A 17558-nucleotide genomic window follows, 5' to 3' on the forward strand; every position below is an offset into this window, starting at 1 on the left:
GGTGTCGTGTGACCAGCCCAGGTTCAGCTCTGACACCATGGAGTTGGGGTGTCAGGCGCTCAGCCTGGGCTTGTCCCATTGCCTGATGTCCCACAGTCCCCTGGTGAGCAGAGAAGCCCTGTGTGCTCACAGGGCAGTGTTTGGAATGTCACAGAGGGGACATGAGCTGTAAGCACATGCGGTGTTTCCCGTGGGCCGGTAAACAGCTTCTTGGAGAGAATTCAAACATGAGTCGCAGGGCCAAGGGGAGAGCTGCCATTGGCTGCAAACCCAGCACTGAGCCCCTCACATCTGCGGGAGGTGAGGAAACTGAGACCTGGAGGGGGTAGGTCTCTGGCCAGGGGAAACCAGAAGCCCAGTCAGGGTCCTCGGCGCCTGCTCCCTCGGGGACTGGCATGGGGCAGAGCGTGCACTGCCTTGTGGACCGGACACACGATACCCACAGAAGCTAGGAAGTGGGTCAGAAGGCCTGTCACACGTGGTACGATTTCATGACTTTCATAGGAGCAACTCTTTCCTGGAATTTAGGACTTTGGCAAAGGTCTGAAATCGTCGTCTACATGCTTGTGGCCTGGCTGATCTGTAGGCACTTTGGGAGGTTCCCTGCACTTCTTACCAAGCCGGGTCCTTAGAAGAAAACACAGCACTGGTGTTCCGTATGGTTCACTGATTGTATTAAAATCTCAGTGTTTTGCAAACCAAAGAGGAGAGTGGGTGTGAGTTCTCCCCCTTGACACAGGGATGTGCATTGACGATGCTGAGCTGGCTCCAGACAGGTGTTTGTCCAGTGTAACTCATAGCTGGGCCCCCAGATGGGAGCTGGGGCCTTCGGACATGGTCTGGGTGGCGCTGATGGAGGTGGAGGAGAGGGCCAGTGGAAAGTGTGGGCCGTGGAGAGCAGGTCTGGAGTCACCGTCCCCTCTCCATGGCCCTCCCCTGGGCCTGGCTCACGTGCTCTTGTCCTGGCCAAGCTTTGTGTGTCCAGCGATGGCTGTCATACTCAGTCGGGTGCGGCCACAGGCCCGAGGCCTATCTGCCGGCATCTGACCTGGAAAGCACTGCTCACCGTGTCAGAATGCCTTGGTGGTCTCCAGCTCGTACAGCCACCCCATGTGGTCTAACTTGCCCCTCAGCCTGGGACACTTTCCCCCAGACCCTCAGTGCCCCTCTCGGCTTCAAGGCTCAATGCACAGATGCCCTGCGGGAGGCCTTTTCTGCCCACCAACCAGCACAGGTCCAGCTGTCATTCACCACTTCCTTCATGAGGCTTACAATTAAACGACTTTACTTGCTGCTTATCATCTGAGTTTTCCCAGGGGAGGGAATCCTGTGAGGAGAGGCTCCTAGCACCCGCCCCAGGGAGCCACATGTGTGTTGGGGGGAGGGGAGTGTCACTAAGTATTTGGTAAAGACTGAATCAGTGAATGCCTTAATGTGAGAGACTTTGAGTCTTCTGGTTAGGGACCAGGGTTAACTGCACCAAGGAAACTCAGAGCTGGGCACAGCAGCTGGTGTGAAAGGTCCACTGCAGCCCCTGGGAAGTGGCTCTGTGCCAGGTCAAGTTCAAGGCCAGGGTATTGCCCACCCGCCCCCTGCACAGGCTTCCCTGTGGTCCTGAGCGTGGGGTCAGGTGCAGGTGACGCTGATCAGCAAGTCCCTTTTCTTTTCTGTTAATCAGGGGAAACTTGTGGCTAAACAGATGGAAAGGCTGCCATGCGGGCTGCAGGGAGCCGGAGAGCAGCTGGCCAAGGATGAGGCGCCCAGTCCCGAACCGCAGCCGCTGTCCTGCCCCACCTTCCCGGGCAGGAGACCTGTCGAGCCGGAAGTGGCGCTCCCACATGCCTCTGCTCATTGTGGTGCTTACTGCCCTCTGGTCGCAGGCTTTACCTGGAGCTCACTGGGACACGTGACGAGCCTGCCCTCTCCGTACCCCTGGAGCCTCACAGAGGGCATGCCCGCTGCCCGGCCCTGGCTGTCCTACCCGCCCTGGCCTCCTGTGGTCAGCCCCACAGCTGCGTGTGGGTTTGCTTCTCATGCGTGTTTCGAACATTGTCTAAGGGTTCTAGGGGAGGCTCTGGCTGCCCTCCGGGTCTGGGGAGCCCCTGGACCCCTCAGGGAGGGGCGCCTGCCATGAGATAAGCTGCCGCAGGACCTGGCGCCAACTCTGGGATAAGCTGCCTTCCGTCCTCGCGCCTCACCCCCCCACCCCCAACACCCACACAGCCCTGAGGGTTCTCCTCGCCTCTTCAGTGGGATTTCAGAGGGGCCGTCCTCTCGCCTGCCAAGGGGCCTGTGCCTCTTGTCTGTCGTCACTTCTGCCCAGGCCAGCGAGTTCCATCACGGATGCCGGGAATGGCTTGTCTGTTCTGGGCCACTGCCATCCACAACAGCCGGCTGGCAAGAGCAGGGGGACGGGTTCAAGATGTTTTTGTCACAGCCCCTTGGTGGCTGCCTCCTGCCTCAGGAGAGGAGCCCAGCACCTTGTCATGTTTCTGGGAACTGTGGGTCGCCTTGCACCTGCCAGTGTGGGCGAGGGGCTCACCCTCCCCTCATCTTCGGCAGCAGGCCTTGAAAGCACCTCCTTGATGGTTTTGCTCTGGTCCTTCCCGTGTGGTCCCCTCTTCCGTCCGCAATGCCTCTTCTGCAGCCCCTCCCCCAGTCCTGAACTCCTGGGGACTCAGACCCAGACCCTATTGGGCTCCACACTCTTCTTGGGCCATGTCACCCACAGCCACAGCTCCGGGGACGTGCCCATGTGTAGTGTTCTTGGCTTGTGGTCACCTCTCTCCAGTGTCTACGAGGTCACATTGCCTCCTCCTCCTCTGACCCCTCCCCCCACCTCCCTCCTATAAGGACCCTGGGCCCTCACAGGGAATCCAGGATGACCTCCCTTCTCAAGACCAGTAACTTATTCCTGTCTGCAAAGCCTCTCTTGCCCTGTGAGGAAATGTAGTCTCAGGCCCCAGGGACTGGGCTAGGATGCCAATGGCTTCGGGGCCATGATTCAGCTGATGGCACCAACACCCAGGGCCTGCGGGTGGCCTGGCAGCAGCTCTCAGGTGGAGGGAAGCCAGGGTAAGGCCCAGAGGGGACAGTGACGTGTAGCTCAGTATAGAAGCCTGGAGACTTGTGACTTACCCCATTGCATTAGGCGTCACCAGACAGCACCCAGCACAGCACAGGGTCCTCACCCTCTGGCATGGGGACGGGGTAAAGGGACAGGCGAGCAGGCCTGGCGCTGTGGCCTGGGAGCCTGGGCCTCGAGCCTGTCATGTGCTCCTCCTCTGACAGCCCTCCCCTCGGACGCACACGCCAGGTCTTCATTCACCATCGTACCCCCAGGCTGGTACATGAAGGATGCTACATAAATATTTGTAGAATAAAAAACTGCCTTCTCTAGCAATCTGAGCTGAAACTATATGAAATTAGATTTATGCAAAACTGCCAACAATTTTCTTCAACTACCCCTGCGAATTTCTGACATCCTGAGGCTACTGTGTTAAATAAAAAATCGTGGAAGTCAGTTCTTAACCCTGTAATCCTTACCTTACAGGGGAAATGCTGCAAAAACACCCTGGAAAGCATAATTTAGTTAACTGAGGGTCTCATGTAATTGGATTAAGGTTAGTAAAAACATACCGAATACTAACAGATGTAGTGGGGTGGTGAATAGAAGCCCCCCCCCCAAAAAGGCATGTCCGCCTGGACTCAGAAAGTGACCCCATCTGGAATAATGGTCTTTGCAGATGTAATTAAGAGAAATACCGTGAGATGAGACCATCCTAGGTTACATGGGAGGGTCCTGAACGCAATGGCTGGTGTCCTCGGATGGGACGGAGGAGGGAGGTTAGAGACTGGAGACAGAGCAGAGGCCATGGGAAGACGGAGGCTGAGGCTGGACTGAAGCAGCCACAAGGCAAAGGACGCCTGGAACCACCAGAGGGGGGAGGAAGCAGGAGGGACCCTCCTGGGGACTTCCAGCCTCCAGAACTGTGACAGAATGAGCTGCTGCTGTTTTAAGCCACCACGTTTGTGGTGATTTGTGCAACAGTCACAGGAAACCCCTACAGTTGACAAAGACTGGAACTGTGTGAGGGGTGTGTCCTCCAGGCACCACACCAAGGGCACTGCTGACAGTCTGTGCCCATGTTAACAGAGGCGCAAGGCCCCGGGGCCTTAACCGTCCCACGGAGGAGAGCGATTTGCTAAGACCAGGTGTTGGCGGAGGGAAGGGAGGGCTGAACTCAGACGCTGTGACCCAACAGCTGTAAATCTGCCGAGCTGTCCTCAGGCCCAACCCCCCACTGATGTGAAGACAGCGGTGGCTGGAGGTGCTTTTACAGTGGCGCCCCCTTTGGTCCCAGTGGAACGCGGGCTGAGCATGCAGGGCAGTGTCCCCACTGCCCAGTGCCGTTTTGCTCAGAGGGAGCAGTGTAACATGTGTATCTTACCTGCTTTTTAATATCTGGAAGTATAAAGCCTCACTCACACAAGAGTGCAAATAATGAAAATAACCGTGCCCTCCAGTGTTTCGTCAATAGTGGAGAAAGGGAAGGATTGGAAGGAGAACGCCCATGGGCGAGACCTGGCGCAGAGCAGGGGTGTCCAGGACGCGGGAGAGCAGGTGCAGCGGGGAGGGAGCGGAAGGCGGGAGGGCGGCAGGGAGAGGGTTCTTCCAGGAGAGCTGAAGGCCTGCGGCAGCGGCAGGAAGGAGGACACGGGAGGAGGAAGGAGCGGGTGGTTGAGAACAAAGGCAGCTGGAGGGCTGGGGCCAGAGGAGCACAGCTGAGGGGGCCAGCGCTGCCGACCGGGCCAGCCCCCGCCCAGACCAGGCCCACCCGCTGGCCGATGCCGCTGTCCGCAGGCTGCCCACACCCACCCCGTCCTGACGGGAGCAGTGACCCCCAGCCTTCCGTCCATCCCTCCCGACCACCGAGCCCTCCGGCTCCCAGCTCTCAATCCACACCATCGCTCATCTTTATTTTTAGATGCTATTTGCTTCCAAATGACACAAATGTATTTTATCGGGGCGTGAGCACTTACAGCTTTTTTTATTATTTTTATTGGAGAATATTGAGGAAGAGTGTGTTTTTCCAGGACCCATCAGCTCCAAGTCAAGTCATTGTTTTCAATCTAGTTGTGGAGGGCGCAGCTCACTGGCCCATGTGGGGATCGAACCGGCAACGTTGGTGTTAGGAGCTCTGTGCTCCAACCACTGAGCCAACTGGCCGCGTTTATAGCTTTTTTAAATAGACTTTATTTTAGAATAGTTTCAGGTTGATGGGCAATTTGCACAGATAGTGCAGAGACTCGCATTACCTGTTAACATCTGCTTACAGGTGTGGCACTTTCCCAACAGCTGCTTACAGATGTGGCACTTTCCCAACAGCTGCTTACAGGTGTGGCACTTTCCCAGCAGCTGCTTACAGATGTGGCACTTTCCCAACAGCTGCTTACAGATGTGGCACTTTCCCAACAGCTGCTTACAGGTGTGGCACTTTCCCAACAGCTGCTTACAGGTGTGGCATTTTCCTACCGTGAGTGAGGAGGTAATGAGGCATCTGAGAACCCAGGTCCTTGCTGCACTCAGGGGAAAAAGGGACTGTTTCCCCTCAGGTCCCTTTTCTGTCCTGGGTTCCCATTACATTTATTCATCACTTTTCTTCAGTCTCCGCTTGGCTGTGACAACTCCTCAGACTGTCCCTTTGATGACCTTGAAAGTTTTAGGGGTGACTGGTCAGGAATTTTATAGTCTTGAGGTTTTCCTCCTGATTAGACTGGGCTTATGTGTCTTGGTAGAAAGAGCCATTCCCATCACACCAGTCAGGGGTTCCCAACATGGCACATCTCTGCCGATGCTGACCTTGCACCCCTGGCTGAGGCCGGACGTGGCAGGTCTCCCCGCTGCCAGGCTGCCCTCCCCTCCCTTCTGTACTGTTCTCTTTGGGAGGTGGTCAGCATGCTCTCCCACAACGTGTGTGTCTGTGAGTGTGTGTGTCTGTGTGTGTGTGTCTGGGATTACACGGCTATACTATGCACTGTGCTAACACGTCCGGGACGTTCCCAGACTTCGAACCCTTCCTGCAGGTTTGACCCACTGCACGCCAAGGCACTGACTCAGTGCATGGGGTTCATTTAACGGTCTCGTCACGTGACCGTCTGAGCTCCTCAGCTTTCGCAGTAGTGCTGGCGGTGCTGGTGTGTTTCTGTTGTACTCGCTACCCTGAAGACCCTGTGTACTAAAGTCGTGTCTGCCCCTTGGGTGCTTTTCTTAGCACGTACCCCTAAAAATAGAAATGCCAGGTCAGAAAGCACGCTCTTGTTTCTGCCTGGTCTCCATGCCCAGTGTTCCCTGCGATGCTGGTTCACACGTGTGCCCCGGGGGAGAGATCCCTTCTCGATGCATCCTGGTGAGTGGGACACAGCCTCCTGGTTACCTCTATCAACAGAATAGATTTCTTTAAAGTGCTGTCAGGTTTTTGGTGTCACTTTGTATTTATTTGAATTCCACTGATGTTAGCCCTGTTTATAGCCATTTATTTACATCCTGTGCTCTTTTTCTGCTGGGAACCTTATTGATTTACAGATGATAACAACATATTCAAACTATAATAGAAAATAAGGAAATATCTGGGCCAACTCTTCAAACATATTAAATGGAAAAAAAATAGGGTTTTTGAAACAAGAAAGAGGAGGAGGTAACGTAGCAGTGTGCTTTCCCATGAACCAGCTCCCCTTTCCTTTCAAAGTCTGATGGGAAGTCAATGAATAAGGACAGATTAATAGAAACAGAATGACTCTCACCAGCCCTGACATCTGTCTGAGATCCAGTCGAGTTTGACGCTGAAGAAAATGGCCTCAGTGTTGGAGACCAGGCCTCACACTATCACTGTGAAGGGCGGCCCCCCTCACCCCCCCAGTCCGCTGAGGACAGTACTTTGTAAAATCCAACAGAAATGGCGCAGTTGGGACGACTGGTCACCTGACCCTGTGTTCTCCTTCACCTCTCAACCCAGAATATCTTGCAGACGCATTAGGGGATCACCATGGAAAGGAAAGTGTGGATTCATGGCAAGTAACTGCAGGCAGTACCTGATCTCCTGGGCGAGGCCATTCTAAACACAAAGCGCTGGAAGAGGAATAAGAAAATGATTAACGTTTCGCTGTGTAAACATGACAATTCCAGCAAAGCACAGCACCATAAACAGAGAAAGGCAGATCAGAGGAAAATCTCCCACCAGTTGCGGAAAATGTTACATGTGCAAGCAAGCATCACTGTGGAGGACGGGCGTGTGCAGGGACTGACAGGAAGTGGGAATCGAGGTGTCACCACCGGGAACAGGCCCTGCTCCAGACCAGGGACTTCTGGGCAGCTGTTCCCATGGGCTCTGGCACACTCTCTGCCTGCAGGACCCCGGCACCCGCCCAGCTCACCTGCCCCAGGTCTTTCCACCCTTGTCACCTGACCACTTCATCACATGATGCCGTCCCCTGGCCCGCTTCGGTTTCTCCACAAGACTCATTGTCATCCGACACTTTCGTTTTTCTCCCTGGGTGACCATCTGCCTTTCCCTCCAGGAAGGGAACTGCCCATGTGCACAGAGCTTGGGCCTATGTGTTCACAGCTGTTTCTCGGGCCTCCCGGGTGCCTGGCGCACAGGACGTGTCAGGTTACCTTTCTGAGGGCACAGGGGCCCTGCATGCTCGTTCCCCGAGCGGCCCATCAGCAGCAGTGGAGCGCCAACAGACCCCGTGGGCAGCTCCCTCAGGAAGGGCCCATGGTCACAGACAGGACTGTCCTGGAATCATGGAGCTGGGAAAGAGCCCAATTTGCTGGTGCCAGTGTGCTTGACCTCTGCGCGCCCTTCTTGACGGTCACAGAGCATCCACCCCAGTAACCCTCCCACTGAGACTTTTCAGCCGGCTTTCCAGCCCAGGAGACAGGTCCAGGGAGCCGACAGCAGGGCAGTGGCTTGGGAATGGTCCTCAAGGATGCAGGCCAAGCCCCTGACATGCTGGCTTTTTATGAGTGTTTAGCATTAAATGCAGCGAGAATCTGGAGCACAGAGAACACACTTGCTCAGGCCCAGAGAGCACCCGCATTGTACCGCCAGGCAGAGCGTGATGTCCACTGGCCACACATCTCAACACTGAGTGTCACACACAGGTGGGCCAAGCCTGGTGCTGTTCTGCCACCCCCGAGATGCAGTGTGTGTGCGTGTGTGTGCATGACTTCCAGAACTGTGCGTGTATATACTGTGTGCATGTGCTTGTGTGTACTTGTGTGCCTGCATGTGTGTGCACGTGACTATGTGTGTGCAGGTGTGTATATGCATAAGTAATTGAGAAAACATTTGGAAAGTGGGAGATCTTATGCAGTAGAAACACTTCTCCCCAAATGCAAGAGCGGCATAAACACTAGAGTTGGCAGGAATGCGTGCTACTCAGAGGGGTCAGTGGCTGGAACGGGACTTGCCCCTATGCCTGTGCCAGTCACACTGCCATGGGGACCTGAACTTGGGCGTCCCGGGGACCCTCACTGCTCCTTGCCCTGGTCACCACCCGCTCTACAAAGTCGGGTTTTATGAACTGGTTTCACTGAGGGGCACACACGAGCCTCAGATGCAAGGCCATGTTAGGCGGCTGCTCACTGCTGGGAAACACAGAGGAGGAAGAGGCTCTGGGCCCTCGGGGGCCCTGAAACAGCTCTGGGAAGACCTCGCGGCCCTGCAAGTTCCACCACAGGCCGGTAACTGGCGTTCTCTAAGGAGTCATGGTTTCCTAAGCAAGCTGACATTTGCCAGCTGCGTGTTTATTATTGTCCCTGCCTGGAAATGTCAGGTCCAGCCCCGTGGTCCAGCAAGCGGCAGGTTCACCCCGGGCCAGCAGCGCCCCAGGGAGGCTGACCCGAGCCAGGTGGGGGTGGACACTGTCCATTACCCTGCAGATGCATCCAGATCAAGTTCCACGGCCCCTTTCCTCGTTAATTCTGTTTCTGTGGACCTTATTTGACTTTCAGATGAATTTAATAATTGCTTTAAAAGGAGAACTTGAAAGCAAGAAACGGAGCGGCTGGGTCTTGCCCCCGGCTGTCCCCAGGCTACACTGGAGTTATTCTCTCTGAAGCCACGGGTGTGTTTTGAATCAAAACCACCTGCCTGGCTGCCAAGAAGTGGGCTCAGAGATGATTCTCTTATTTTTCTGGATGCCACAGAGGCAGGGCTGCATTCTTCTGGCAAGGCAGGGACTCAGCCCTTTGGGACCATGCCAAAGCCGTCATGGCCACATATGGACTTGACTTCGTGGGGCCCTGGGTCCCACGTCTGGGGCTCCTCCTTTACAGGAAGGAGGAGACCCACACTCGGCCCTGATCTCATGGCCAACTCCTCCTTCCCGCCAGGCACTAGGTTTGCCTGTGGAAAGTTCACCACACACCCCAGTTCTACCTGAGCCAAATGAGGGAACAGAGGCTAGTGATCAGGGTCCAGCGGGAGGGCAGGGCGCTGGGGCCAGACCGCTGGGTCTCCTGCCTGCCCGCCACTAGTCCTGTGCATCCCTGGATTTTCTGAACCTCAGTCTCTACATCTGGAAAAGCAGGGTCTCGCAGGGGGGAGGCATCAGAGCCCAGCAGGCCACACGCTCTCCATCGTATCAGCCACTAATGATGATGACAGCGGTAAATGACACATCAACACAATGGATGTGGCCGAGATCTTTTTGCATACGTCACCTCTGACCATCACCACAGGTCCTGGAGGGGACAGAGGAAGCCTTCTGCTCACCCAAAGAAATGGGCTGGGCCAAGGTGGTGGGTCATTCTGGGGTCTCCACCAGCCAGGCCAGGCGGACTCAGCTTGCTGGCTCCCAGGCTGCCTGCACATCCGTCCCCCAGGTGTGGGCCTCAGGTGAAGACCCAGGTGGGCTGTCTAAGGTGTGTGGGCCCAGGATGCCAGGGCCTGTAGGACTGGGCACCGTGAACAGGTCAGGACACCACGCACACCGGGAGCAAGATGCGTGGGGGCCAAGAAGGGCCGTTTCCTCAGCGATGATGGCTTTTCTTGAGGACGCTGGGTGTTGTTTTCCACATAAATTAACAGTGCGATGGTGGGGTAGCTGAGCAAGGTGAGGTGGGTTGTGAGGTCACAGCCAGGGTCAAACGAGGATCTTTCCAGCCCTAAAGCACATCCCCCAAACTAACATGCTCTCAGTTTAAAGACAGATCCTTGAGGCCTTTTCAGGAAAGAAAATATACCCAAACATAAGCATTATTACACGAATTATACACACTAGTTTTAGGACACACTCAAAGATTTGAAAATGGGAGGATGCCAACATGTTTCTGATGTGGGACAACGTAATATATGTGTGGCACACAGTCCACACGGGACGTTTACCTTCTCTTGGGCCTGACTCTGCCTGGGATGGGTGCCAGGAACCCAGGTTCTCTAATTACACTAATTAGAGGTGTCTTGGTGGGAACATAAAGGTGCGGAAGTGTTCGGGTGGTGGCTGTGCTGGGAGCAGAGCTGGGGCCTTCGTGGCCCTTGTTTGCCAACAGGACAAAAGAGTGCACTTCTGGAGCTGGCCTAGTGTCTCAGGCGGTTAGAGCTCCGTGCTCCTAACTCCGAAGGCTGCTGGTTCGATTCCCACATGGGCCAGTGTCCTCTCAGCCACAAGGTTGCCAGTTCAATTCCTCGAGTCTCGCAAGGGATGGTGGGCTGCACCCCCTGCAACTAGCAACGGCAACTGGACCTGGAGCTGAGCTGCGCCCTCCACAACTAAGATTGAAAGGACAACAACTTGACTTGGGAAAAAAAAAAAATTCCTGGAAGTACACACTGTTCCCCTTCCCCAATAAAATCTTTAAAAATAAATAAATAAATAAGAGTGCACTTCTTGGGGTGCACTGAGCACAAAAGGAAGCAAGGACATGGAAGTACTGGGCACAGGCCTGGAGCAGTGCGGTACACTCGCTGAATCTGGGGGAGGAAAAACAGGCAAAAACAAACAGAATGCCCTTGAAGCCGGCACCCAGACTAGTGCTATGGAATCCTTCCTCCTGGGAGGTTTGGTGGAAGCAGATCTGTAGAATGGAAAGACTAACAAGGAGTCGCCAACCTGCAGCCACCGGCTCTCATTCCCCACCCAGAGTCCACAGTCCATGGCCCCACCCAAAACCCCTGGCTCCGCCCATGGACACGCCCATAGCAGGGCGCCCACGGCCTGCCCATGGCCCCGCTGGCAGTTAGGCTCAGTGTAGCCTCGCCACGTATGTCCTTTCCATCCCCGTTAGAAGCACTTTCAAGTGGATCCAGTTGGATTCCAGCCGGGAAACCAAGCTAACCCAATACCAGGCCTCACCGATGCCAGTGTGTTTTGAACGGGGAAATGCACCATCCGTCCAAGCTTCCCACTGAGATTGGACCCCTGCCCTGGTCTCAGCCTGGTCCAGAACTGGGAGACAATCTGACCCAGAGCACTGCAAGGCAGACCCTCTTGGGCCAGGCCGCCCACGACTGTGCGGGAGCAGGCTTCTGGGTGGTGGGAGAGTCGTCTGCGAGCCTCAGCCACTGCCATGGTCTGAAGTCCTAGAGCTGCCCTGGACGCCAGGGGCTCCGAGTATCCCCAGGCCAGGCACGGGGCCGCTGTCCCGGCCCAGCCCTGTGAGGGAATTGTTATTACAGAGCGAGGCAGGGCGAGTGGCCAGCTGGTGGGGCCTTCCGTCCGCTGGAGGGAAGACACGCTGATGAGGTGGCTGACTCAGGCTTGTTAATGTAAGTGTCCTCTGCCTGTGTGGAGATGGTGTCATTTCTGGGGCTTTTCCCCTTTACATGGGGACAAGGAAAGGGCAGAACAATGGGGAAATTCCAGGAAAAAAGTTCGTTCCAGTTCTTGAGGTGTGTGTCCCTGAGAGGTACTGCTCTCCAGCAAAGCAGCCCCCATCCAGGGTCCCCACACAACCCCAGCCAACCAGGTGTGAGTCTAATCCTGTCTGAACCCCTGACAGGGTAAAGGCCCCCTGAGTTGTCCCGTGGGGGGAGACCCTGGGTCCCCCTCCTGCCCCAAGAGCTGGCTGCTGCCTTCAGGGAATCACCCTCAGCTGAAGGCTTATGGCCCAAGGTTATGTCTCCTGGGGGTGCCCATGGTCGACGACTGGCTGACGCACAAGGCCTCCGGAGTCAGCCCCCCACCAACACACACACTTCAAATGGGACAAGCATGAAAAGCCATTCTGGCTGCAGAGTCCCCAGTGGGTGGCCGCGGCCTCGGTCACCACCACACTGCTTCCTTCCTGTTACGTGAATAATTAATAACCTCCCCTCAGATTCTGAGCTAAGCTAAGCATCCACCCCACCAACCTCATCGTGTTTACTTTTAAATCAATTTCCAAAGAATAGAGGAATATTCTACAGCATGTCTTAAACTGTAAGTTACTACCTCTCGGAGAAAGGTGCCATCGTTTCCTTGGCATTCGAGGGACAGGCTTTCAACTCTGGGAGAACCTGGGACGTCACGGTGCCCAGATCCCTGAGGTTACACGTAAGGACACTGAGGCTGGAGAGAGTCAGGGGCTCCTTCGTTGGGGCGGGGCTGAGAGGACACATGACTCTTGAGGGAGCCAAGCCACGTTGGGTCTGCCCTGCAGGATGGGGGGTGTGGCCTGGGAGATGCCTGGCACACAGGCCTGGGGACCCTGCGCTGAAACCGCAAGGCCCTGGTGCTCAGCCTGTGCCCCACCCCACCAGCGGGGAGGGACATCCTTGGCGACAATATCCCTTTCGGCGTCTCAGCCGACTCAGTCACCTGCCCGGGCCATACAGCAGGCGACAGAGGGCTGGGATTGGATAGGCATCTGGCCTCCAAGGTCCATGATTGCAGCATCCGAGCGAGGCACCCCAGACCCTGCAGGGCCCCGTGTGGGAGACCCTATCCTACTACTTCCTGTTTCCCACAGTGGCTCTGAAGGAGGTGGGCCTGCCTGGCTATAGACAGAGGCCCTGAAGGACAGACGGAAGCTCATGCACCCAACACCCCACAGCTGATGACCTCAACATATAAGTCAGCCTGAGCAGAACCCAAAGACGGCGCATTTCTGTGTACCAAGGGTCACTCATGCCAGGAGGCTCCCTGGCTGCCTGAGGCTGGGAGGGTGACTGGCTGGCAGCCTTGGAGGCCCAGGGAGGCAGCGCCTCTGTGCAGGGTGGTGGCATGGCAACCCTTGGCTGAGATGACAAGAAATAACTAGACGAGGGGCCTGTGAGTTGTGGGGAGAGGCCCTGGAGTCCCATAGCCCAGGGGACAGGCTGCCCCTCTCCTCCCTGGTCCATGGCGGGGTCATTAGTGAGGGCTGGAATGCCCAAGAGACACGGACTGGGTGGTGGGCAGCCCAGATGAAGGGACACGTGGAACAGAGGATGCATCACGTTTCTAATGATCTCAGGGCAAGGGGGAGGCCCAGCCGCGTCCAAGCAGTGGTCTGCTCTGGGGACAGGAACACGTGTGTGTAAGGACAGGGCTTTGTGGCCCACTTGGGGGCCCAGTGAATGTGACCTAGAACAAGGCATCTCAGAAGCGTTTGGGGCCCAGACCTGCCTTCGGGCCAGTTGTCCAGCACACAGAGACCGTCCTGGTGGAAATGCCCCACCCTCTGATGTACTCACAGCACCTGCTCTGAGGGGACATTTACTGGGAAGGGGACTGAAAGGTCTTAGGATGTGGTGCGTCACCCTGGACTGGACCCATCACCAGGCCTCAGAAGCTGCAGGGACACCCCAGGTTGTGGCTGCCAGATGCCAGCAGGGCTGCTTGTGGGCCTCACTCCCTCCAGGCATCTCGCTGTTGCCCCATCCAACTCGGCCTCCTCCTCCCTCTGCCACTGCAGGACACCCAAGTGACTGTCCTGGGCAGGTCCCCCAGGTGTGGGGGTGCCATCGTTTCCTTGAGTGGGTGCTCAGTGCCAACTTGTGCCCTGGGCTTCCCACCCTCCTTTCTCTGTTCTCCCACACTGAGGGGCTGCCAGCAACTCCCACAGACCCTGCCATGGGGCAGATGAGGGGCTGTGACGGGCAGCCTGCTCCTGCCTGTCCCTGGGTTCCACTGAGCAGCGCCTCCTCCTGGCTGAGTTTAAGCCCGAGAAGGGCTGACCAGCGCGGGCTCCAGCTCTCCCCAGATGTGAGGCGCGTGATGCTCGCAGCCCTGGAGCTGGTGCGCAGGCTGGCTCAGCAGGGACTCCCCCCCCCCCCCAGAAGCCAGGTGGGCACGCAGGTGTTTGCCCAGAGGGAGCTGGATAAAAGAAGCCACTGAGAGCTGAGGCTAATTGGCGTCTCCCACCCACCTGTAGGAGTTTTCTGGTGTGGGCGCTCGGCAGGCGGTCATGACACTCCTTCCCTGAGGTGAGTGTCCTTGGCTTGGCCCACTGGTGGAATTCGGGAAACACCCCTGCAGAGGTTGGCCATTGTCTCAGCAGTTTCTGGGAACGGCTGGATCTGTATGTTCCTGCCCTCCTGCTCATGGCGTGGGAGCCCTGAGCCATCTCCCCTCTGCCAGGGGTGACGTCAGGAGGTCCCGAGTTCATGGCACATCCACAGACCGTGGGCAGTGACAGCTGGTTCAACCTGCTTGCAGGTGCTTTAGAAGAATTTCCCAGCAGTTTCCACTGAGTCCAAGTGGGGCTGAAGGACGCCCCCAAAGGGAGAGTTTCTCATTAACACAGCGTCTTGGTGTCTAGAAACAGGTGGACGGAGGATGATGGAGCAGTGGATACCAGTGGGGCAATGAGAAGGGGAGGGTCCGTCTGCCTGTGGAGGCCTGTGTGCTGCCGCCTCAGAATTACCTGAGTGGGGTGGGAGCCACCAGCCCGGTAGACAGGGCTCGTATTAGATTTACGGCCACTCCACCTGTGGGACCTCTAGGGATCTGGGGCCTCTCCTGACACCAGTCATAGGGATATTGGCCCCAGCACTTTCCCTGGATGGCTGCCTGGACCATTGTCTGGGTCCAGGATGGGGCCACTTGGCTGGGTCCTTAGATGGGGCCACCTGGCCTTTGGGGGTGGATGATGCAGCACAAGGCCTGCATGCAGCTGCTGGTGGCTCCTGTTCCCCCCAAACAGGCACAGTGTGAGAGTTGTCCCCCAGTCACTCCCGCCTCATTCAATAAATACAATTTCTGGTGGCCGGCCTGGTGGCTCAGGCGGTTGGAGCTCCATGCTCCTAACTCCGAAGGCTGCTGGTTTGATTCCCACATGGGCCAGTGGGCTCTCAACCACAAGGTTGCCAGTTCGATTCCTCGAGTCCCGCAAGGGATGGTGGGCTGTGCCCCCTGCAACTAAGATGGAACAGGCATCTTGAGCTGAGCTGCCGCTGAGCTCCCAGATGGCTCAATTGGTTGGAGCACGTGCTCTCAACCACAAGGTTGCCAGTTCAACTTCTGCAAGCGATGGTGGGCTGCGCCCCCTGCAACTAGAAAAACAGCAACTGGACCTGGAGCTGAGCTGCGCCCTCTACAACTAAGATTGAAAGGACAACAACTTGACTTGGAAAAAGACCTGGAAGTACACACTGTCCCCAATAAAGTCCTGTTCCCCTTCCCCAATAAAATATAAAAAATAAAGAATAAATAAAATTTCTATTCAGGGACATGGCGGCATGCAGTGATGAGGACGTGCCTCTTTCCTGCTCCAGCTGAGTAGTTTGCTGAGTAGTTTGTGGAGTGCAGACAGCTGGAGTGAGCGGGGGCCCTGGAGGCCCTCAGGCCCCACCCGCCCCAGCACAGCCCTGTGGGCAGCTGCTCCCGGGGTGGACACCATGGCCCAGGGCCACTCAGCTTTGTGTTGGGCCTGCTCCTCAGCGGCCCCTTTAATGCCAGTGCTGCCTCACTGAGATGGTCACCTCCTGACTGGTGGGAATAGGTGGTCTGTTTGGAGCCTGCCACCTCTGCCAAGGCCAACGGCATGGCTCAATGCCAGAGAGAAAGCAAAAGCTTGACGGGCACCGCCCTCCTGGCTTCTGCCCTCTGACCTCAGGGGCATGCGGGGCAGGGACAAGCGGGAAGGGCAGGTGCCTCTGAACTGGTGGCTGAGTGTGGCTAGTGGGGCAGCTCAGCGCAGGACGGCTGAGAGCTCAGCGTGGGTGGGAACGCCCCACCTGGAAAGTGGGCCTGAGTCGGGGCCTCAGAGACACTCCCACTCCCGTCCTCGGACCCGCAGCTCCCAGGGGCCTTCTGAACTGCGATTTGGAGGTGTAAGAACGGGTGTGTCCAAAGGCGCGGCCCAGGAGATGGGAGATGTCTCCCATCCGTGTCCTTGCACTTACACTAGCGTGGGGGGAGGGTCAAGCTGAGCCCCCATCCTGTCCACAGACCCCAGAAGTGAGGGTGGAGACAGTGGAGCCCTGATGGTGCGGACCGTGGAAGCAAGGAGGCCCCAGCCGTCCATGAAGGCCACTGGGAGGGCCTGTCCCAGCTGTGCCTGAGGCCTGGGCCACGCTCCTGGCTGCCTGGGGAGGCCGTATCCAGGCGGTGGCGGCTTTGGACAGAAAACGGTCGACATGATCTTCTGATGACCAAGTGGCTTCAGGTCTTCACAGGGGTTTCCGATGAAGACGTTTCTGGCAGCCTCTGACCTGGGGCAGGTGGAGAGGAGGGTCAAGCTCTTGGAATTCCCGCTTGTCCACACGCGTGAGGCCATCTTTCTTGGCCTCATTGCCCCTGGGGTCAACGTGCCCCTGGTGCTAGGACCTGGGAACTGCACCCGCCTCAGGTGACATCAAGGTGGGCAGTCCCTGCCAGAGCTACTCCACCCTCTTCCCTCTTGGCTTCTGGAATGGAGACCCAATGTGACTGACAAGCCAACCCTGAAGAACACCCTTCTTCCTAGAAGTGTGTGCACGTCCGGCGTTCCGACCGGGTGCTCTTAGCCCTCACAGGGCCACCCGTGTGGACTTGGCGCTGGCACATCTCTGCCCCGGTTGTTCACGGGCATTGCTCCTCCCTGGCCACGGGCAAAGTCACTCCTGCCGCCTGGAGAGCTGTGGGGTCGGGGCTCCTTCCACGGTGGCCGCCACATTGTCTGGGAATTCCGAGCACTCACAGGCCAACAGCTGTCTGGCAGCCGTGGAAGCTGAAGGCGCTGAGGGGCTGTCCTGCCCACTAGATCACTGTGGGTCTCTTGGACACCAGCTCTGCCACGCTGAGCCTGCAACTGTCCCTCCTGGTGGGCGTCCCCCACCAGGGCTGTGACAGGCTTGTCCCTTCCGTCTTCCCCACAGGGCAAAGACCCGCTGTTACATCAGCCATACTTCACTGAAGCTGGGGACCGCCATGGCCCTGGGGTGCAGGCATGCAGCACCCCTCACACCACCTCCACTCGGGGACTCTCTTCTGGCCTCAGGCCTGCAGGCCTCCCTTCCAACGACGCTTAAGTCGAAACTTGGAAGAAAGACCTGTCCTTTCAGGAGTGGCCCCTCTACTCCGACACTCAGACATTTGCCATGACACACTCACATACACACTCTCACATACAGTCACACATACACACACGCACTCACACTCTCACACTG

The sequence above is a fragment of the Rhinolophus sinicus genome, linkage group LG01, assembly GCF_036562045.2.
Source record: "Rhinolophus sinicus isolate RSC01 linkage group LG01, ASM3656204v1, whole genome shotgun sequence".
Lineage (NCBI taxonomy): Eukaryota > Metazoa > Chordata > Mammalia > Chiroptera > Rhinolophidae > Rhinolophus > Rhinolophus sinicus.